This window comes from Pteronotus mesoamericanus, unplaced genomic scaffold (genome assembly GCF_021234165.1).
Source record: "Pteronotus mesoamericanus isolate MK-2021 breed Mesoamerican mustached bat unplaced genomic scaffold, CSHL_Meso_final contig_73, whole genome shotgun sequence".
NCBI classification, from domain to species: domain Eukaryota; kingdom Metazoa; phylum Chordata; class Mammalia; order Chiroptera; family Mormoopidae; genus Pteronotus; species Pteronotus mesoamericanus.
In genome coordinates this window covers 2,933,125-2,957,096 of record NW_026555245.1, presented here as the reverse complement: position 1 = coordinate 2,957,096, position 23,972 = coordinate 2,933,125, and the positions used below count along the sequence as shown (strand labels likewise).

Genomic DNA, 23,972 nt, shown 5'->3' with positions numbered 1-23,972 from the left:
AACCACCTCTGGCACATTGTAATTGCTCAATAAACATTGACTATTACATTAGAGATGAAAAGATGAGTAACAAATTATTTCCAGATCTAGGCTTTTCCTATTTTATAAGGAAAAGGTGATGCATGTTTTCTTCCCACGACCATTCTACTGAACAGAAAGCAGCCATCCGCGCTCCTCCTCCTGACTGCTCTAATTGTTGCAGCAGTAACTGCCACCACCTGCAGCTGACTCCCAGATGCCGCTGCCGCAGCGGACGTCCCAGACCAGGCCCACATTATGAAAAACAGAGGTTCAAGAGAGCCAAACATAAGTCCAGTCTCAGAAGCCCCTTGCTGTGACCCACTGCTCTGCTGGCCAGCAAGGCGTGGAGCTGCCCAGAGGGCACAGTTAGGAGAGCCCTGGGCTCCCGATGGACACAGGGCTGCCCAGGTAAGAAGGTAACCATGAGGAAGGAAGGGCCAACACTCATCTTGCAGGCCTGCAAACTGCTCCACCACCGCCTTGTGGGACTGTCGAAACCACTGATGCTGAATGTAAAGGGACAGTTACAGAGGCGAAATGACAAAGAACTGATGAAGAAGACTTCGCGCAGTAATTCGGAGCCAGAGTTTACCGTTGTCAAACACTATAAATGCTCTCCTCTCCCCCATCTTAAGTTTAATATATGTGCACTGAGAGGGTGATGAAAGTGGGTGGGAGACATACTGCGTCAGATATATTAATATTCATTTTAATTTAGGCTTCAGACCGTGTTTTGTCTCACATTTGATTACAGGCATCTGAACATACTAAAAAAATGATTAACCTAAATCAACTACACTCTGAAACCCCAGGCTTCCCTGCGGTGAAAGTAGTGTGTTTCTGCATTAAGTCTCTTGGTAAATTGGCAAAGTCGTAAAACACTGAAGATTATTTCTTACTGGCTTAATTTTTAAAAGTTGACCTTCTGGTTAAAATTATTGTTGGCTTGTAAGACAAAATTTTTTATAAGGAAACACAGACCTCTAATTACTTTTTTTTATTGTTCAAATATATTTGTCTCCATTTTCTAATTACTTTTCTTAAAAAAACAAAAAACACGAAAATGGGCAACCTGACAAACGCATCAGCCTCTTGACCTTCCTAGGTAAATGCTTTTTATTTTTACATCGGGTTTGTAATCATATGGGCAAATATATTTGAGCAATCAAACCAGATTAGCTTGTTTGGTCCACGTCACCACTGCCGGACAACGCAGGGGCTCCAAGGCTCCAAGCAGTTGGGGAGCTGCATCTTTATTCCTTCTCAGGAAGTGGCCTCACCTGGATATCCGATTGGATTGCTGCCAGAGAGCCCAAGGAGCAGAGTGTGAAGTTCAGAAGTTACAGCATGAGCAAACAAACCTGAGAACATTCCAGCTCAGCGCGGGAGGGGCGGGGAGGGGGGCTGGGAAGGACTCATCACTGACATTTTCTGGAGGGTTTAAAAACATTCCACCTGGCCTTGAGATGTCGGGTCAGCAAAGCAAGGCCCACGGGCCACAGCTGGCCTGTTGTGCAGATCCAGTTTTACTGAACACAGCCATGCCCACCCTGTAAGTATTGCCCAGAGCTGCTTTCTGGCAGCAAGGCAGAGTTAAACAGCTGAGAAGGAGGTCTCCTAGGGTTACTATGAGGATGGAACCAGATAAAATTTTTATCTGGCCCTTTAGAGAAAGTTTGTCAATGCCTGCTCCAAACCAGGAGGATTTAAATAACCAAGTCCATTTGTTCTTAAATTGCTTTTAAAACTTAGTAGGAAGTACAAAGCATCTCCTCCTCACTTCCCCAATCCACAATTATTATAAACATGTTTTGCCCAATTCTGGAAGCCGATAGTTTATAAAGAGAAGACTTCCAACAGCGTGGTGACTGTATTTAATAATAATACTGTAATGCCTGTTAGTAAGTTGCTGAGAGATCTTAAAAGTTCTCATCACACGAAAAACTTTAATAACTCTATATGGTGACAGATGTTAACTGGATTTATTGCAATCATTTCACATTATGTGGGTATACAACCACTGAATCATTACACAGGAAACCAATATTAGATGTAAATTATATCTGAATAAAATTTTTTTAACTTTAAAAAAATTAATGTGCACATTTAGTTTTATGTAGTGAAAACACCAAGTGATGGATGAGTTAAACTTAATGAGAGGAGCCAAACTCTACCCGGTTTTTTCCAGCACTTGGAATTTACTGAAGAAAGGCCATCTCCCACATGCATACCAAGACTACACCTCAGCAGGAGCTCCCAAATTTTTTCTCTAGTTCAGGAGTTGGCAAACTGCAGACCAAGGACTGAATCCTGCCAGCCACCTGTTTCTGCACACAGCCTGCAAGCTTAGTTTATCCTCACCCAAGGCCACGCTCACTGATTCTCGAGTGAGGGTAAGGGAGGGAGACAAAGAGGGAAAGAAACATCCACGTGAGAAACATCCATCGGTTGCCTCTTGTACGGCCCAACTGGGGACTGAACCCAAAACCCATGTGCCCTAATAGGGAATCAAAATCACAACCCTCCAGTTTACAGAATGATACTGCAACTAACTGAGCCACAATGGCCAAGGCAGAGCTTAGTTTTTAAATGGCTGAAAGAAAAATCAAAAGAATAATACTTGATAATACGTGAAAAGTATATGAAATTAAAATTTGTGTCCATGAATAAAATTTTATTAGAACCCAACCATGCCCATTCACTAATTTATTGCGTGTGGCTGTCAGACCACAAGAATTGAGTAACTGTGACACAGCCCGTACGGTCTGCAGAAGAGAAAAGGGCTGCCAGCCTCTGCTGTAGTTCCACGGTTCTCAAAGTATGGCCCCTGGACCAACAGCATCAGCATCAACATCAGCATCACCTGGGGATGTTAGACAGGCACATTTTCTAGCCCATCCCAGACCTACCAAGGCACAGACATGGGGTGGGGCCCAGACACCTTGTTTAAAAGTGCTCTTGGTGATTCTGATACAAGGCAAGCCTGAGAACCACTGTCCTCTAGAGCACCCTGGACAAGTCTGACAGTGACTTCTGTTCTGGCTGCACGCCTTTCTTTATTTTCCAGAAGCAGAAAGGCATGTCAGAGAGGGGTTTAATCTTTGGAGAAACACTTGTATTTTCCTACTGTTTAAGGCTTGAGCTTTGCATGTTATAGCCCCCCTCCTAACCCCCTCCACACACAGACCCAGCTCTTTTTGGGCCGTTTGTTTTATTCTTCTATTGTCTCCCCCCTCCCATCTGTGCCACAAGCATTTTTCCCCAAACTTTATCTATTAGTGTCTGCCCCAGAGAAGTAAGTTTCCATTTACTGGTCTATGAAGTCAAGAGTAACCTAAAATGGACTCCATCTGAAGTAACTTCTCAGCCTGAAGTTCTTTTCTCCCTTTGGGCATCTCAAAGTCACTAGTGGATAAAGGTATTTGTTATTTAATTAGAATGAAATGTCGCTAAGTCCAGAGCAACATAGCTTATACAGGACCCTCCCCTTCACTGACATAGAACAAAATGGAGAGGTCCAGGCAGGGCAGCTCAGTTGGTTAGAGCGAAGTCCCAATATGCCAAGGTTGCGGGTTTGATCCCTCATCGGAGTATTATGCAAGAATCAACCAATAAATGCATAAATAAGTGGAACAACCAATCAATGTGGGGGGTTTTCCCTTCTCTTTCCCTTTCCCTTCCTCTCTTTCTAAAAATAAATATTACCTGGCTGGTGTGGCTCAGTGGACTGAGTGCCAGCCTGCGAACCAAAGGGTCACTGGTTCGATTCCCAATCAAGGCACATGCCTGCATTGCAGACCAGGTTCCCAGCAGGGGGCGCGTGAGAGGCAACCACACGATGTTTCTCTCGCTCTTTCCCTCCCTTCCCTTCTCTCTAAAAATAAATAAATAAGAATAAATACTTTAAAGATGGGGAGAGATAAGGAATAATCCATCAGATATACATAATAAAGAACAAGATGTGATGGGCTAGAATCTCCAGTTCTGATAGTCAATTTTTTTCTAAATCACTCAGTTTATAATTTTGTCTCTTCTAAAAAAGTGTTGAGGCAATACTTGTATACATTGATAGCAGCCAATGAATTATCTCTAAGTTCTGGCCCAACTGACCCTCAAAAGACCACACCCCTGGCCAATATCACGTGGAGCAGAAGAACCACTTGGCAGGGCAGAACCCACAGACCCTTGAGCAATTAAGAAAAATGGTGGTTGTAAGTTTAGAGGTGATTTGTTATTGAGCAAAATACAAAATGGTGAGTGAAAAAAGTTCCAAAATGTTAATTATCACGTGATCCCATTTTTGCTGAAAAAATTTTTAAAAACATCCTCAGTAAAAGAACATATAGCAAATATTTGTAAGGAAGAACACATACAGGCTATGGTGAGAGCAGAATGTATAAAGGAGAGGAAGATAAGAAAAGAAGCTTTCAGTTTTTTACTTTATACAATCTTTTTCTCCTCAATATATTTTTAATACAAAAACCAAACAGTAACAATAAAAAATTAAGATATGAGGAAGATACACATTGGTAATATTAGCAAGTTTTGAAGCTGTACTTCTAGCATTCCTGGATTAAATCACGGTATTTTACAGCTTCCCCTAAAACAAAATTATTATACCACAGGTATGTTTATGAAGTAGAGGAAAAGAGGGAACTCATTTAAACAGATTCCAAAGCTCTCCTCTGTGCTGGAACCCGTCACTGGGGACCCCAAGGTGGGAAAAAAGATCTCTAGCCTGAAGGGACACAAGGAAGACCCAGGTCCCCATCTAGATTTGGGCAGGTAAGCAAGAGGAGAGGTAGTGCAGTGTAAGGACCCGTGTCTACCTGGGCGCCTGGCAGTTATCCATCCTCTCCCAGCCCCCTCTGGAATCATCTGTAAGGGGGTAACCTGGGTGTCTCTCTCCTAAGGCTGGCGGGAAAACTTCGAGCATTCACTTGCCACCAAGTAATTACTCTTAACTGAAAAGGACTGTCATGGTATTACATGACTTTTTTAGTCTCAATTTACTCATTTGGAAAAAAAGGGGGAGAGATTAATTGTACCTGCCTTCATGGGGTTCTTCTGATGATCAAATGAAAGAATTATCTGAGGCTAAAATAAGAAACCAGCTGTCTACAGCCGAGTTCACACATCCCACAGGGAGCAGAAGATGCTCCACAGAGCTGGGGAAGGGGATCTCAGAAGCTACATTTATTTTTATCCAAAAAGTAGGATAGCAACTGTTTTAGTGATATAACTATTACATATAACTTACATATTACATATGTACTAATTATGCTAATTATTTGACAGTATGTCATATTTTATTAATTTTATTATACTACTGTAAAATACTAACTGTGCTAATATAAATACAAGTTGACTCTGCATCCTCACTGAGTCTGTCTGTCCAGGGTCATATATCATCCCTCTGAAGTGCCTAAGGCGCTGCTTTGCCTTCAGGACTTGCACGGTGAGGTAGATTGACATATTATAGCTAAACTAAACATTACATAGGATATGAAGCTTTAAGATTCCTATAAAAAGCACAACTTAGTAATACTAATAAACACAAGCACAGGCAAGCACAAGCCCAGTTTGGAAGGTACATGCTTCTACCTAAGTCAGCATTGCATGAACCACATCAAAGTAAAAAACTTGATCTGGTCCTGACTGGTCTGGCGTTGCCCGGAAAAGGGAAAGGTCATCAGTCTGATTCCCAGTCGGGGTGTATGCCTGGGCTGCAGATGCGATTCCCTGGTCAGGGTGTGTTAGAGAGGTAACTGAGAGATGTTTCCCTTCCTCTCTCCCTCCCCCTCCCTTCCCCTCTCTAAAATAAACAAACAAAATCTTAAACACACACACACACACACACACACACACACACACACACACCCACACACCCCCCACCCCAACCCAACCACCACCACTTGATCGGACACACGGAACAGACTGACAGCTGTCAGAGGGGAGGAGGGTCGCCAGGCTGGGTGAAAACAGTGAAGGGATTAAGGAAAAAAAAAAGTTCCCCCAGAGGGAAAGGGGGAGGGTAAATGGTGAAGGAAGGAGACTGGATTTGGAGTGGTGAACACACAATACACGTGAAACCTAGATCATTTTATCAACCAATGTCACCCCAATAAATTCAATTTTTAAAAAACAAACTACAATCTAACCAGAAATAGGCCAAAAATACTCAAAATTTAAAGAGTATTTGAAATAGGGTTTTACTTTCAGTTAACAATTAATCCAGCCCTAAGTGTAAATTGGGCCTTGAGCTACAAGATAACAATAGCACACAGGGAAAGCGAAAAAGTTATTTCATTGAGATATAATTGACATATAACATTGTATAAGTTTTAGGTGTTTAAATTTTTTTTACTGATGAGAATGATCAAAAAAAATTTTTAAAAACTCTGGAAACCACAGCAAACTGCAAAATATATCACTGTAATCATATTATATAGTGTTTTTTACATATATTTTTTCGCTGTCAGGCACTGATTAATCTTCAAAAATCTTAGCTGGGGGAAGTATTATTAATATAGCCCTAAAAGGTTTGAAGGAAAAATAAGATCAAGATGTAAAAATCTGAAAATCTGAGAGGGCATGCCTCTCCCCACTCCCTACCCCGAAAGTGTAGAGAAATTTGTGGGGGAAGCAGACTCTGGGAATTTAGGAAACCTTCAAGCCAAGTCTCTCTTTTAATGAAGTCTCATCGCTAACTTGAAAATCCACAAAAGAAAACAACCACAACCCAAAGAACTTTTTTTTGTGTGGAGGAGGCAAATGAAATACCATTCACACTTTCCTAAGGTGAGAGAGCAAAAGCGTTATCAAGACCATTCCTCTATTTCTGCAAATGTGGGGTTTTTTTTAATGTAACAAAAGTTTTCTTTTGGCGGGGAGGAGAGATTGTTTACAAAAAAAGCATTTTTTTCTTACCCAATTATGGATATTATTTCCCACGTTTAGGTCTTTGAAAAAGAAATGTATCTCTTCCTAAGGCAACTTATTTTCTAAAGATAAACATAACAAGGATGAGAGCCCCAGGGCAGTGGGGGGGGGTTCTCGAGCCTCATCCCAGGCTCCCTCCCTCGGGGCTCCTACAGGCCGTTTTATAAAGGCGGGGGAGGGATGGCCTTCAAACTCCCTCTCACTGAAGTGCCTCTCCAGGAGCCTGACCTCCCTGCTCACTGCGGCCTGCTTGGTGACACCCTTCCAACTCCTCCCCGCCAGGCAGTTTCCCCAGGCTCTGCCCCGCTACCCTGTGTGCTTCAGACGCAGAAACCCAGCCAGGCACCCTCACAGGCCTGCCAGTGAGGGACAGCAATGCCCTCCCTGCTGTTTCTGCCTCATCCCTGAAAAAATACGTAAATGCAAAATCTTTGCATCCCCCATCGATAACTGGACCAGGGGCAAGAAGCAGATGGCATCCTTAACTCCTAGGAGCAATGTCACTGCAAGCTGACCCCTCCTTCACCCCACGACCCCTTCCTCTCATCCTTGGCCTTTCATTTTTTGGCAGAACCGATGACAGGAACGGGATCACCTCGCCATAGAAGAACAAAATACGTCCTGAAAAGCTAACCTTTTCCTTTAAACATCTTAAAAATTCGATGTCTTTTTAACCACTGACACTTCCAAAACTGAGTTCTGGCCTAAGAAGAGTAATCTTAGCCAGTTACTGGTTTGCATCTACAAATAAAGTAAAAAGTATTCTCCCCATAGCAGGAGCTGTTTTATCTTTTACGACATGAGAAGGACCTAGAATGCCCTAGGGGACACCAAGGGCCTCCAAGAGATGACACTGCTACCCAGGTCTCACGCTCCAAGTAATTCAGAGAAACTGAAACTGCCTACATTTGAGTCAATCTGATGGCCATAAGCCAAACACAGAGTCACTCTGGAGCTGTTAAATATTTCATCGGGCTGTTGGACATCTTCCTAATCCGCCCCTCGGAATGTCATAATTTCAGGCTGTAGGCCCTCGGAGACCCCAATTAGACAAAGGAAATGTCAGAAAACGGTGAAAGCCACACAAGTTTGTTAGGGCAAATTTAGAAATGGGACATCTGAAAATGTCTAGCATCGTCATGGAACTCCGAATACAATGACTCTTAAATTTCGCTAAAAAGAATATTCATCAAAATAGGTATTTTTCCCACTGTTTTACACCCCCCCCCCAAAAAAACCCCAAAAACCGCATTAAAACTACTAAACAGGATGTGAAATATAAAGACTATATAAACCCAAAAGACTCTTTTTACAGCAGATCAAAAGTTTTGTAGATCCTTCACCCTGTCAATGGTAGAAAATACAGGAAGGGGCCTCGGGCATCCCTAAAACGGGCTCCACTTGGGTTCCAGCAGCGCAGTCTCAAGACCAGGAGCCCAGCTCCCGGTCACCTGCCAGGACAGCAGCGCTGACAACGTGGGCACCCGCGCGCCGAGGGCTGGGAGGTGGAGGGAAGACAAGGTGAGGTGAGCGGCGCGGCCGGCCATCCCTCTCTCCCTGCCCTCCTGACCATCACGCCCACAGAACTGGCACCGGGGCGACTTGGGGGATGCACGCTTTTGACTTTGGATGCCAACGCGCGTGACCAAGCTAAGAACACAAAGAAAGGCCCCGCAACGTCCCAGACTGGCCTCCGCAGGGGCAGGGAATCGTCGCGCGGCGCCCACGGGGTCCCGGAAACCCCGAGGAGAAGGCTCCGGCGCGGGAGGTGCGGAGCAGGGGCGAAGCCGACTCCAGGAAAAGGCTGCAGCCGGGCGTCAGCCGGGCGGTGTCTCCCTGGACCCGCAAGGAGTCCCCGGGAGCGAACCCCAGGCTCAAGAAGGACGGAGAGAGTGAAGACAGCCAGGGGGCAGGGCTGTGACGAGCGCGCTGGGGAACGCGCGCCATTCACTCACCTCCTGCCGCGGCTCCGGCGGCCGCTCGGCGATGCAAAAGCCTGACTTCCAGGCCACGCGGACGCTCTCCCGCCGCCGCCGCCGCCGCCGCCGCCGGCCTCGCGCTCCCGTCCGCTCGGCGCCGTGCGCCCAGCGCCGCCGCGTCTCCGTCCTCCGCAGCGGCGAGTCCCCGCCCCCCGGCAGCGCCCGCGGCGCGGGGAGGAGGTGCCGCCGCGAGCGCTAGAAGGCGAAGTGGATGCCTCCGGGGTCGCTTCTCTACGTCGGCCCCAAGGTGCACTCGCCCGACCCGCGGCCGCCCCTCGGCGGGAGCAGGGAAAATAGCGCTGCGCCCCCTTCTTGCTGCCTGGCTGCCTCCTCTTCTCGGCCAAGGCCACCGGGCGTTCCTTGGGGACGCAGCTCCATATCAGAAATTGAGCGGTCCGGACGCGTCCTAAGGAGGCTCAGAGGTGGGAAGCGGCAGCGGAGCAAAGGGATCTGGAGAGACAATTCCCCCCACACCACTGGGCACCAAGGAATTTTCCCCAAATCAGAGCCATCCACGCCTGGCGCCACACACCTTGCCACACTCAAGGCTCCTTCAGTGGTCCAGGCCCAAACTGCCCAGAGTAGAGGAGCCAATGAAAAACAGACATTGGGGTGGGGGCTATACTCACAAAATTGTCTTTTTCTTTTTTTTAATTCTTCAGATACGTTGCCTCCATTTACCCGCCACCACTTTCCCCTGCCCCACTACCCCCACCTCCCTCCCTCAATCCCTATCCACTTTGGCTTTGTCCATGGGCCCTTCGTACATGTTCCTTGATTTGACCCTGCCCCTTCCTTTGCCCGATACCCACCTCCCTCCTTCCATCTAGTTTCTGTCGGTTTCTTTTTTCTTTCAATGTTGCTGGTTATAACAAAATTGTCTTTTTGAAATTCCGCATCCCTTCCCAGTTGGCCATAATCTCCCTCCACCCTCGCCCCCGCCCCTCGATTGTTACCTCTCAAACTTTCAATTTTTTTTAGGCTGGGACACTCCGACTGCTTGCGGCAGAGAAAATGAGCATTGCTGGGCGTAGGAAGTTTGAAAGCACTGTTAGGTGGTACCGCCCTGAGTGGATGCCACAAAACTGGTATCTTGCAGGATCCCTACACTAGAAAAATCGAAAGCAATGGTTCTTAACTCTGACCGCACTGGCCAGAGATTAGAATTACCTGAGAGTTTATAGAGTATTGGGATGATGCCAGTTTCCCACCTCTGGAGTTCTGAATCCGAAGACGGGTATTTTTGTTTGTTTTGCAGGAGTGTCCAACCTTCTGGCGTCTCTGCGTGACACTGGAAGAAGAAGAAGAGTTGTCTTGGGCCACACATTAAATACCTTGCTATATGTAATCACACATAAAAAAATCTCATAATATTTTAAGTAAATTTATGATTTTGTGTTGGGCCGCATTCACAGCCACACTGGGCTGCATGTGGTCTGCAGGCCGCAGGTTGGACACCCCTGTTAGCTTCCCAAGTAGTTCTAACAGGGCGGGGATGAAAACAAGTTCTCAGGATTATCTCTTTCGAAACCTACCTAGCCCTGATGTCAGGGGTGAGAACCCCTTCCTCTCACCTCTCAAATCCCAACAGCAGAAAAATAAACAGGGAAATACGCAAACTCCTAAGGGAATACTTCACAGCCAAAATTGTTTTCAATGTGAACAAAGACACACCTTGAAAAAGTGACCAAGATAACTTACTACCATATGACCATAGATCTCCTTAAATGCCACAAAATACCTTTATGAGTGGAAACCTGCTGAGCTGAATTATGAGCTGACAATAATGACTCCTTTTAAAGTCACATTCTACCATATTTGAAAGCGAAATTTCCACTACTTACTGTTAGACTGTTACCTGGTGAGACCAAAGATTCACAAGCTGAGGGTGTGTTGGACATCAGCCCTGGCTTTTCCAATTACTTGATTTCTATTACTTTGGTCTGATCTTCTAGTGACCTTACCTGACCACATGGAGGGCTGGGGGCAGATACAATAAATTCCCATTATTGCTCCTTTTGGCTCTCCTGGTTATGTTGTACCTTCTTAGATTGGTAACCCATCACTTTCATCTTATTTACCTCTAAATAGGTCTCCATTAGTACCTCTCATTTGTCAGCAACTAATTAGTCAGTAGTGACTAAGTCTGTGATTCTTTTTATGGAACAGATCCGTATGTCTAAGTACCAAGGCAGCTGGTAGAATTATCTACATCTTTACTGAAGAGGAGTCGGTCCTTTTCAAGTTTCATGAGAAACTTTATGACAGAATTTGGATTGTTTTTAGTGATTTTAGAGAGAGGAAAGGGGAGAGAAAGAGAAATATATGTATTTTGTTGTTCCATTTATTTATGCATACATTGGTTGATTCTTGTATGTGCCCTGACCAGGGGTTGAACCTACAACCATGGCATATCAGGATGATGCTCTAACCAACTGAGCTACCCAGCCAGGGACTCAGAATTCTGAATGTTAAAATGCAGTTATATGTAAACATATATATAGCATATATAAAGATACAGGCTCCAACACTAATAACACCCCTTTTTATTACAAAATCTTTTATTACAAAATCATAAGCATGTAATTCTGTAACATAACAACATCATACTCAAGCATACCATATGACATTTTAGGTGAAATATTCAAATTAAAACTATAAATTCTTACACCCATATAATTACCATACCAGCCACACTCAAGCAGGCTTTACTTCTGCGGGACCCTGCGGGACCCTGCATGTTGCATATATAAATATTGGGTTTACGTTCTTTATAAAGTTGTATTTCCTCAAGTCTTCTTACCCAGAATATTTAGCCTAATCAGTTGCTGGTCCTAAAAATTCAATGGGACAGGTTTTAATTAAATGACGCACTAAGGGCAGTGGCGCTTGGTGGCAGTGGACAGCCATGTTTTGCCTGTTCAGTATCCGTTCCCTCACTTGCTAATGACACCTGCTTTTCAGACAGGAACCTTCTTCCTACTCTGCAAGGGATGCAGCGTTGCCTTGATAGGACTGTGAATCAAAGTGATGTCCTCTCCAGCTCAAGGGCAGGGGTGGGTGGGGGGCGGGGGGGTGGAATCTTGTATTAGTTTTCTATTTGCTGCCCTAACAGTTTATCACAAACCTAATGAGTTAAAAACAACACAGTTTTATAGGTCAGAAATCTCACTGGCTGCATTCCTTTCTGGAATCTCTATGGAAGACCCAATTCATTGTCTTTTCCAACCTCAACCAGCTCCTGCTTTTCTCCGCTGTGATCCTCTTCCTACATCTCCCCAATCATTAACATCTTTCCAATCTGCTTCTATAGTCACATCTCAGATCTGCCTGGGAAAGGTTCTCCATCTCTAAGGACCCTTGTGATTATATTGGTCCCATCCAACTAATTTAAAATAATCTCCCCACCTCAAGGTCCTTAATGTAATCCTATCTGTATAGTCCCTTTTGCCTTGGAAGATAACATTCTCAGGTTCCAGGCATTAAAGCATGAATGTCTTGGAGGGCCATTTCTCAGCCTACCACAGACACCTAACCTACCAAGGCTGGTCCATTATACTCTGTTCTGGAGTGAGCCAAGTGATGATCAGGGACTGAGAAGCATTGATGTGCACCTACCTCTGTGATGGCTCCCAACATTCTTGGCACACAGCAAGGCTAGCTCCTGCCTGACTCTTCAGTTCATCCTTCATTTCTTAGAATTTCCCCATAGCCTAGAACGTGCTAGAATTAAATGTAAAACATCCTAGAGCAGTTTCAGTGTGGTATCAGAATGCTCAGTTGCAGACAATAGAAACAGCTTCTGTCAATCTTAAGGAAAAGAAGAAATCGACTAAACAAATGTCAGTGTCTTACAGAATCAATGGTGAGAATCAGTGTAATTCTATTGATTGATTTCCAACCAATTTGGAAAACCTAAGCAACAGAAGTTACTGCAAAAGTGACACAGCAGAAAGAGTGTAGTATATCTGCCACACTCTGCTGCTGCTTTAAGAAAACAAAACCTTCAGCTGATCCCTTGCAACACTTGCTCGAGATACAAAGTGTCAGAAAGGAGCTTCTGACTGGAGGAATTTGAATCCTCCCTCAGGCTAGTAGAGAAAACCCTTCTGGTTTTTCTAGGGGGGTGTGGGCACAAATATTCATCAAGGCTAGCAGGATGGGATGTTCCCCCATGGAGGTAGGAGGTTGGCAAGCAAAAAAAAAAAAAAAAAAAAAAAATAGCCAGTATACCCCACAAATATTCTAAGAGAAATTCAAAGAGTTATGGGAGAGACAGAAGTCATATCTCTGCAGGAAAATCAGGAAAGACTATGTGGAAAATGGGTGTAAAACAAGGCTGTCCTATAGAAACAGAATTCATGCCATGTATGTAATTTAAAACTTTCTGCTAGCCACATTAAAAAAAAAAAAAGAAACACGTGAAAATCACTTTAATGTATGTTATTTAACCCACTACAGGCAATATATTATCATTTCAACATGTAATGTAATAAAATGTTAATGAGACATTTTACATGCAATAAAGTATTTAATGGAAAAATTTACAGTTTCAGTTATTTTAAATTAAATTAAATTAAATTAAAAATTTAGTTTCTTCTTGGCACTAGCCACATTTCAGGGACTCAATCAATGGCCCCCTGTGGCTAGTAGCTACCATATCGGACAAGGCAGGTCTAGAAGGATGTGTCAGTTTGGGTCCACTCAGGAGAGAGGAACCACAGTAATTTGAACAGGGAAAGATTAGTATAAAGAATCATTAACTAGAGCAGGGTTGCACTAATGAGAGTCTGACTAACAAGAAGCCTCTAGAGAACTTTAAAGGATACAAGAATGGTAGAAATATGGAGCAGCTGCTACCTCTTAGGGCTTGTGGTGCTGGTAGAAATTGGTGGAAATCTGCCCTCTGGAACATGCCTCCTGAGGTGCCTGGGAAAGCTGTTCACAGGCTGGCTTCTCATTGGCAATACCCTCCTACAAAACTGCTCCAGCGGCCAGGGTACGTGGCCATCAGGCGCTGCTGGCTGTCATACGCTGAGGAGACTGGACGCTGGGAGAGCCGCGTGCAGCGCAGTAGCCAGCCAGACACCGGCCTGGATGGGTGGCTGTTTTAATAAAGGAAAAATACCCCAGCAGGGTGAGAAACCTAGAGGGACAAAAGCCTGAAGCAGAAAAGCAAGGGGACAGGTTTGGATTGGGGAATCATTGTACACGGGACACTAAGATAGAAATGTTGTAACATTGAAGGGTATACCCGAGGGTTCAGGGGTTTACCTCGGACTCAACACACATTCTGTATGACATTATAATCTTTCCCAAGCACCAGTCTGGTCACGTTGCTTCCTCTTTTATACATGTTAGTGTTTTGGTTTTCTTGCTTTTATAGAATCTTAGCTTAACATTCTTGGCTATTTGATCCAAATTTCCTCGCTCCTTGCCAGGGTTCCCCACCCAGCTTTTGCTCTGCTCTTTGGCCTGCAAAGACTCCCGTTCTCCTTCTATTTCTCACAGGCAGTTCAAAATCCCCAATCAGAACCAACTCTCATCGCGCCCACTGCATTTCCAGGCCACCATGTGAAGTCTGCAAAGTTCCCAAGGAAGGGACTCTCCTCTGTTAGCTTGATATCCTCCCTGGTACTTAACATGGTAGGTGCTGGGTAAGAACTTCAGACTGGACTACAAGCTCCTGTGGGCAGTACAGTGCCCAGCACATTGGAGGTGCTCTCCCAGTATTAAATACATGAGATCAATGGAATGGAATGGAATAGGAAGTCCTTGTCAGAAACATCTTATTATTTGCTTCCTGGCACTCATTTTTCCCTTTCTCAAGTATCAGCATCACCATTTATTTTTTTTTCTGAGAACTCTTTCTCACTGACTTTTTAATCCTACTGTCTGTAGTGAGTTGAAAGGTGACCCCCCACCCCCCCACAAAGATATTCTGTGTGTTAATCCCCAGGACCTGTGAATATTACCTTCTAAGGCAAAAGATATGATACAGGAGTTTGAGAGGAGTAGCTTATTCTGGGTTATCCAGGTGGGCCCAAAATACAATCATAAGAGTGAGTATTGAGACAGAGAGAGGTGGAAGATATGTGGCCACAGAGGCAGAGATTCCCAAGCCAAGTAACACCTGGAGCCGCCAGGAGGAGACGAAGCACAGGATGGAGCCTCCACAAAAGCTTTTATCATGAGAGAATAAAGCTTCCGTTGTTTTAATCCAACCAGTTTTGGTAATTTATTATGGCATCCATAGAAGGCTAATACAATATCCAGTTCCAAAGGCAGTAGTGATTGGTTCATAGATAGGCAGATGACCCAATTATCCAACGAGGCTCCATTTTGGGACTTTTGCTGGAGCTACTGGGAAAAAGAAGTACTTTTTTCCACTGAGGCAGCCCATGTTGGGAGAAGATAAGCCTAGAGCTGCTTGGGGCCACCATGTAGAGACATTTGGCTTCATATGTTGAAAAAGACAGAGACCAACACCTAGTGTTGGTGATGTCATTTGACCTGGATCCAGCCATATCTGAAGCCAGAACTACCCTTAGACTTTTCACTTCTATCATCTGATTAATTCCCTACTTTTATGCTACATTATTTAAGCTAATATGAGCTAGTTTTTGCCACAAACAGCTCAAAGACTTCTGACTCATAGAGTACTTTTGATACCTGTATAGGGTTGTCAGCTATATATGAACTTTGGATTAAAAACAAATAAGCTTTTAGTGTCAATGTATCTCAAATATTGCATGGGGCCAATAAGGGGGCTTCGTGCAAAGCCTATCAGCCTCCTCCAGCAGGTGAGAAGAAAAATGGCCAAGCTGAGGGTATTCTAAAATCTGGGGGCCAGCCTGAAAAAAGTGTGATTTAAGAAACACAGGAGGAGAAACTGCCAAACTGTTTGTGAAAATGGTTGTAGTATTTTTCATTCCTGCCAGGCATGCTTTTGTAAAATTTGTAAAAATAAGATTTTAATCTGGGAAATAAAGCAGGAAATGGATGTGTTTTGTACTATTTGTAATACAGCGTTGCCTTCTCTAACCTAAGATACCCTCCTACACTTTCTTCTAGTTTATCCGTTCATTTATATATTCAGTATTTTCATCACCTGCTTGAGTGCCTGATAAATAGCGGAATTTTCTTTTGTTTTAATCTAGGAAAGGCCTTCTTAAGACCATAGTAAACCCAAAGCCATAAAGCAAAGGAGTTTTAGATTTGACAGCATAAAATTTTTTAGAAGATTTTTGTATTCAACAAAAACTAAAAGCAAAATTAAAACAAAATAGCAAACATGAAGAAAATATTTACCAAAATATCCTGACTTTCAAAGGATTAATTTAAATGAGTCCTATAAATCTATAAGAGCAACACAAACAATTGGGTAGAAAAACTGACCAAGTTTATGTATTCATAGACTTGCCTATTGGCAAGTCACAGAAAAACAAATATGTTAATTAAAATGAGTTCGTGTTCATCTTCAGGATAAGGTGAGGAAAGATTATTTTTTTAAAAAAGTGATAATATTCAGTGGTCATCAGGATGTGCGGAAAACACATGAGCTCAAGAACTTTCAGTGGGAATTTAAATTGGTAAAACCTTTCTGAGGCTTTTTCCTCACTTTTCCTCTTGCAGGAATTCATATCACAGCAGGATCACATAAAATGCTATTTCATTAATTTAACAAATGGCCACCGTAACAATGGTGAATGATTGACAACAATCTGAATGTCTATCAGCAGAGGAGAGCATGGGATAAACTACAGTAATTATGGTAAATTATATTAACCAATATGTAGCAACTGCAAATAATGAGGTATCACCATAGGTATGGACTTGGAAAGAATTTAAGGTTATGATGTAGAGTATGTTTTCATAAAAACTAAGCCTTTTATGTGTGCACTGTACAAATGCAGAAATGTTTGTGCCCAGAGAACAAATGGAAGTTTATGGACCAGGCTGTAACTGTGGTGACCCCCGGGGAAGAGGGTGGGACTGAGAAAGGGGCGTAACGGGAGGCCTCATATGTTACTTTTTATAGTTCTGTGGTTTAAATTTTTTACTGTGAGATTTTATGAAGTTACATCATATAAAATTGCTAATGTTTGATCACTTTGGCCTACAAAAATAGCAATTTTGTATGGTTCTACAAAAACGCAGGCTGAAGTTCTCAGAATGAGAACGTATGAATATATAGAGCTAGTAACACAAAAATATGTTAAATGGATATAACGAGGACTCTTTCCAGAACAATAAAACCATTCTGTGATTCAAAGTGAGGCCTAAGAATTCAGATTCCATGGAAACTACATTTGAAATGATATTATATTTTTCATTCCTTCCTTTCTTCAGGAATACTGATTGAGCAGTCCTGGGCACCAGGCACTGTTTGACGTACCCAGCATACATCAGGGCCCCAATCTGGGACAATTCTGAAGGAAATCCCCAGCTTCAGCTTGAGAACTCCACGTGGTTGGCTGAGACCTCCGTTGTGACTACACTAATTTCAACTTCTCCCTCTGCCCGATCCTCCTTCCCACATACCCTTAGAGCTGATATATTTCAGAACACTTCTCAAAAAATCACCCACACGCAAGTCCTTTTCAAAATCCATTTCATGGGGAAACCCAGCCTGTAACACACACAAACACCCACATGATGACATAGTAAATACTATTTTTCAACTGTATTTTATTATTTAATATGCTGGGAATCTTTCCACATCACTTTTAATGTCAGCATATTATTTCATTATACCACTCTTTAATTAATCAGTATCCTATTATAGAGCACTTAAATAGTTTCCAACTTTCTGATTTTGTAGATTGCATGACAGCAAATATTCTATTATTATACTCATCCTTGCAACTTCCCTTAAAATTTCCTTGAGGAACATTCCCAGAACTGAGATAGTTGAAACAACCAGAATTTTTATTCTTTTTTGTTTTAAGATGTTTCATATGGAAATGTTTCATTTAAACTTACAGAAGAGTTGCAAGAATAAGAATAGTACAAAGAACATTATTATACCTTTTACTCAGATTCACCTATTGTTAATATTTTATTCCCAAATACTTCGGTGTATATTTTCTAAGAATAGGGATATTCTTTTACACAAGCACAATACAGTTATCAACTTCCGTAACTTCTGAGAAAATATTTTCATCTACTCTATTGTTCATATTCTAATCAAATATGTTAACTTACTAATATCTATAATGTACATATAGCATTTTCTCCAGTACAGAATCCAGATTAGGATCACACATAATATTTGGTTGTTATATCTCTTCAGTCTCCTTTAATCCGGAACATTTTTACAGCCTTTTTGTGTTTTTATCACATTAACATTTTAAAAGAATAGAGGTTCCCTCAACTCTTTGAGAAAATAGAATATTTCTCATCACAGATCTGTTGGGTGTTTCTTCATGATTGGATTCTGGTTACACATTCTCAGCATAACCTGCTATTGTGTGCTTTTCAGGGTATCACATCTGGAGGTAAACAGTATCCATCTGCCCCTCACTGTGATGGTAATTTTGATCATCTGGTATTGTCTGATTTCTCCATGTATAGTTATTGTTTTTTCTTGGAGCTCCCAAGAAACTTGCAGAGAAACACTCAAATATCTAGGTCCTCATCAAAACGTATCCCTAAATTAAGCATTAATTGGTCCTTGCATAAACCAATCTTCATAACAATGGCTGAAAGATGATGATTTTCCAATCCTAGCACTATCCCCACATTTACCAGTTAGCACCCAACATTCTACTGTAAACAAGGACTCCCTTCTCTCTCATTATTTCACAATCGTTTGTGATTCATTATTATACTCAGTTACTTTCATGATCAAGTTGTTCCAGACTTGAACAATGGAAGCCCCTTGAGTTGGCTGCATCTATCACTTTTTGAGCACTTCCCTACTAAGATATTCCAGGCCCATCTTGTACCCATCCTCTTCCCTCCCTGGAATTAGCCACTTTCCCAAGTTGTATTTAGTGGAGAATGGCCTTAGAGACCAATATCTGAGTACCAGATGTGCTCGTTGCTCTAGGATGTTTTTGCTGCTGGGCACTTTCAGCAGTCAGAACTAGGAAATACACACATGTACAGTATATATGCCTAAAACAAACGTACATGCAAATATACTTACCCACATGCCAAATGCATATGCAAATATGCATGTATATACATATAACCCTTATTTGCAGTAGTAATGTTCTATAAAGCTGCCACAACCACTGAATTAGAGGATACTGGAGCATTGCTAAGAAGAGGCACATACAGGGTTAGGTCCCTGCAAGTCTCTGATCACAGCGTATTTGTAAGCCCGTCTTCCACAGTGAGAATCCTGGCTGCCAAAGATCAACACGTTTACTTCTCATTCAATCCTATTATACATCTAAAAATTGTTTCAGAATTGCTTCTTCCATTGACTACACAAACAAATCTACTAAAAGGAGCTCAGCATATTTGTAGTTCTCCTATCCTGCCGCATAACACGGTCCTTAAATAATGTCATTTCGATCAGTGTCATTTTGTTATAACATTGATGAGATGGGTAGAAACTTAAATCTTGATTACATCAATTAGCCTATGGTAAAATTCGCTTCATTATATGTAGTTTTGCTTAAAGACATAAAACCTACAGATGATGTTAAGTCTCACTGTATTGTATTTTTGTTTTCTGGATTGGTTCTTCTTCTTTCTCGCCTTTGGTGCAGTTACGGTATTCATTGGATATACATTCAAGTTATTCTTTTTTTCAGTTTGCTTTCAGTTGCATATTTTTTCCATCTTTTCTCTCTTTGCTAATTTTATTACATGAATACAGAACATTTTCATGTTTCCAAAAGTCAGAACTACATAAAAAGGTCCTCTAAAGGTAATGTCACTCTATTTCATATCCTTTCAAACTCCTTACCTCCAGCTCCATTGTATCCTGGTTGATCCCCCTTTGTTTTCTAAGATAAGAAGATATGTGTATATTTTGTTATTTTCCTCCTTATACAAAACATAGCTTACCACATATGCTCTTTTGCACTTTGCTTTTTCAATCAAATGTCTCCCAGATATCACTCCAAAGTAGTGCATAGATGTCTTCCATGTTCTTTTTATAACTTCTCCATTTCATGTGTGTAGGTACATTTAACCAGTCTCCTGTGTTTACATGTGTATTTTTATATTGTTGGAGAGATAGCTTCAAAATATATATTTACACGTTATAAGAAATTTGAGATTTTCATACTTACGGCCAAGTTGCCCCCCAGAAAGCTTTGTCAAGTAATAATTCCACTTCTAGTGCTCTAGGCCATAACATCTTTTCAAAAAATAAAAACAGACTTATTGGCATTAATAAAATATTTAGTAATATAGAATTTAAATTTCTTCCTCTCTTCCTAAGGCAAAAGCATCTGTCAGCTGCTTCTCTGCCTAGGTAAGACCAAAAATTCAACTTGGAGCAGAGTCTTTTTGGTAGCGGTGGTCCTCTCTTAGTTACAGTGAGTGGAAAAATATAAGAGAATAAAATATTGTGTCCATCTCCTAGTATATTTGTTTGCATAAGCAGCAAAGCTGTCTTAACACAGTATCTCAAGCGAGATAAATTGAGATTATGTTTTATAAGTGGTAAATAATCACTATTCTTACTACTGCTTAGGGTCCATAAAGGCACATCATAAAAAGGCACGCTGTAAGATAGGGATCAATAAGAACCTGGGCATTATTGGGGGTGGGGGAACACCTAAATAAAAGTTACCACAGCACAAGTCTAAAGCCCAGTGTGTAAAGTTGTTCTGTGTTTTTAAAGCCTACAGGCTTAGTTTATCACAATAGGTTTGTGTTGTCTTACATTTTTCCTTTCTGCTTTTGATCCATGTGTTTTCCAAACGCTTTAATTAGTGTCACCAAGAGGTCTGGTTTATTAGCACCCTGGGCCTCTCGTGACATAAATAATTCCCTTTCTCAAGATCACAATGTCTATTTCTGCTTTCAGACATGACAGTAATTAGATCATTTGTTTTGGTTTGAAACCTGGCAAGAGGCCTCAGCAGTTGTTTTTTAATTGGCCCTTTCCCCTTAATAATCATTTCTTTATAGGAAGCCACACAGATTCAAAACTATTATGCTCATTATCTTCATATGATTGTATCATTCAAACATTAATTTTCCCATGATAATTTTGCAGATTATTACACTTTGATTATTTCATAATCCTGATTACGTGACATACTCTTTTAATGAAACTCTGTGTATACCTGCAGCCTCCAATCTTATTTTTTTAATATGATTTAGGTTGATTTTATTACCATTCTAGGAACAGATACACATTAGAGGAAAATTAGAAGCATAATTGACACAACAGGTTCTCGATTTCATGATGCGTTAAATTTGGAGGCAATTTATGGTAAGTAGGAAAAGTTTAAGTGGTAGCAATGACCAAGAGTCTTGAAGGAGTATCATTTTATCTTAATGTCTAGAACAAAGAAAACTCATCTGTTACTACCCTGAATAAAATTGAGCCCATAGGATTAATTTTCAATAGTGAAGCCTGTAGATTATTCAGGATTGATTTAAAAAATTTTTCCTTTCCAAAATACTTCAACACATGAGTCATTGCATCTGCCATGATGGGGTTAGTAGCCACATTTGGAAACTCTCTGGGGGCACTTCAATAGCTGCAGAAATGTAATCTCTAGCGAACTTCTGGGAAAACGATCGTGAAGAGAGAAAATGTGTAGTGAAGGGGAAAGGTGCTCTCATTCATTCAGTAGATATCTAGAATTATTTTATTCATTCATTCTTTCCACAGATAATCATTGAGTCTTTATTGTGTCAAGAAGTGTTTCCACAAAATAAACAAACGAAACTGAAACAGACTCATAGGTACAGAGAGTGGACTGATGGTTGCCAGAGAGAAGAGGGGTTAGGGGCCTGGAGGTTACAAAAAGTCACGAGATGTTAAGTACAGCATATATAGTACGGGAATATAGTCAATAATACAGTGATAACTATATATGGAGTCAGGTGGGCACTGGAAATATCAGGGGATCATTTTGTAAAGTATATGATTGTCCAGCCTAAAACTAATATAAAATAATGCTGAAAGTCAAATGTAATTGAAAAACACACACACAAAAAAAAAACAAAAAAAATTTTTTAAAAAACAACAAAAATATTTTTTAAAAAACATGTACTGCAGCCACTGGAGATAGAATGACAGACAAACAGAATGACAAGATTCCTAGTGGGAAAGATGGACTGATGGGGGTTTGGGGGCCGGGTGAAAAAAAGTGAAGAGATTAATAAATTCAAATTGGTGGTTACAGAATAGTCACAAGGATGTAAATTGTAGCATAGGGAATATAGTCAGTACTGTTGTAATAACTACGTATGGTGCCAGGTGGGTACTGGAAATATCGGGGGTGTGGGGACCACTTTGTAATGTATATGATTTTTTAACCACTATGCTATATACCTGGAACTAATACAAAAAAATACTGCGTATAAACTATAATTGAAAAAAAAAAAAAGAATAAAGAGGGTACAATGCTAAACTCCAAGAAGACAGACCAATTGACATTAGTGAACAAGACAAAATCAGATAAAATTTTGAAAAGCATATAGTGTTGTGTACAATTTGTACATTCAATCACATACATGCTAAGCAGAGGATTAAAGTAAGATGGTGTGTTAGAGTGTGATGGCGCAGCCTCTTGACACTAGCTGGCCGAGGAGTCCTCTCTGAGGTGGAATGTTAGAATCGGGGAAGCGATGGTCGAGGGGAGATTCAGGGGAACACATTCCATGAAAACAAAGGTTCAGTACCCAAATCCAAAGGCAGAAACAAGCTTAGGGGGTTGAAAGGACAAAAGAAGGCAGTGTGGCTGGAGGGCCATGGCTGAGGAGCACTGAGCACGAGATGAGGTCGCAGAATACGGAAGGATCAGAAAATTAGGACTGTGGACTTACACCCCTTGTTGTTGACACGGCCTGGCGCCTACCCTGTAACCATGCATCCCCATTTCTTCTCTTTCTAACAGAACGACGGTTTTGTTTGAAGTTGCATTGTATCCAATTAAAAATCTTTAATTGTGGCTAGGGGTGGTCACATTACATGGCTCTGATTAATAGTGTGTATCCAGAATTCTGATAGGAAGAGCTTCCCTTCCAGAATAAAATGGAAACCTACCAGGCTGGTGGGCCCTTTCCCTGGCTCTGTCCTCCTAAGGGCAGACCATATGCCAATGTTCACCCTGGGACTCTGGAGTGGACAATTATGTCTTCTGGGTGAATAAAACTTTTATGATTAATATAAGTGATCCTCTGTTTGTAACAATGCTTCTTAAAATCAGTTTTGTCTGATATTAGCATAGCTATACCTATTTTCTTTTAGTTATTGTTTAGAAGGTACATCTTTTTCCATCTTTGTACACTCAAACTTTTTGCATTATTATACTTAGATTATGTCTTTTGTAAGCAGCGTGTCTTTAGGATTTTTAAGCTGACTGATAGTCTTTGGCTTTAAACCGAACTATTATTCCATTAACATTTAAATTAATTATCGATATATCAATATCCAACATCTTACTATTTGCTCTTTCTTTCCTACCTGAACTATATATATTACTGGATTGGCCGAAAGTTGTTTAGTTCTGTTTTTTTTTTAGTAAAAGAAGACGCATTTTCCATTTTCACCAATAACTTCATTGGTTTCGATATTTTGAGTATGTTGGTAATCTCCCATGTGGTATAACATTGATTGTTCTCAATTAATGTCTCAGTTTGATCGCTATTAACTTCAACTGGTCTACCTGACTATGGAGCATCATCCAGCAAGAAATTTCCAGCATGAAACTTCATAAGCCACTTTTGACACATTTGATCAGTCACAGCATCTTCTCCATACACCGAACATCATTTTTTGTGTTTTTATCTTTCTTGAAATAATAAAGCATAATATGCCAAAAATGCTGCTTTTCTTCCATCTTTAGCATTAAAATGGCTACACAAAAATTTACCAATTTTTCT

At 41.5% G+C, this 23,972-nt stretch overlaps 1 protein-coding gene across 1 annotated transcript in view; it reads right to left on the bottom strand.

Annotated features, from left to right (window-relative positions):
• GOLM1 (golgi membrane protein 1) overlaps positions 1-9,026 on the bottom strand; it is a 47,740-nt gene extending 38,714 nt beyond the window's left edge. Inside the window, exon 1 of the mRNA XM_054582943.1 lies at positions 8,919-9,026. The gene's annotated coding sequence lies outside the window, so the exon portion shown is untranslated. The remainder of the gene's footprint in view (positions 1-8,918) is intronic.
• Between the last annotated feature and the right edge of the window lie 14,946 nt (positions 9,027-23,972).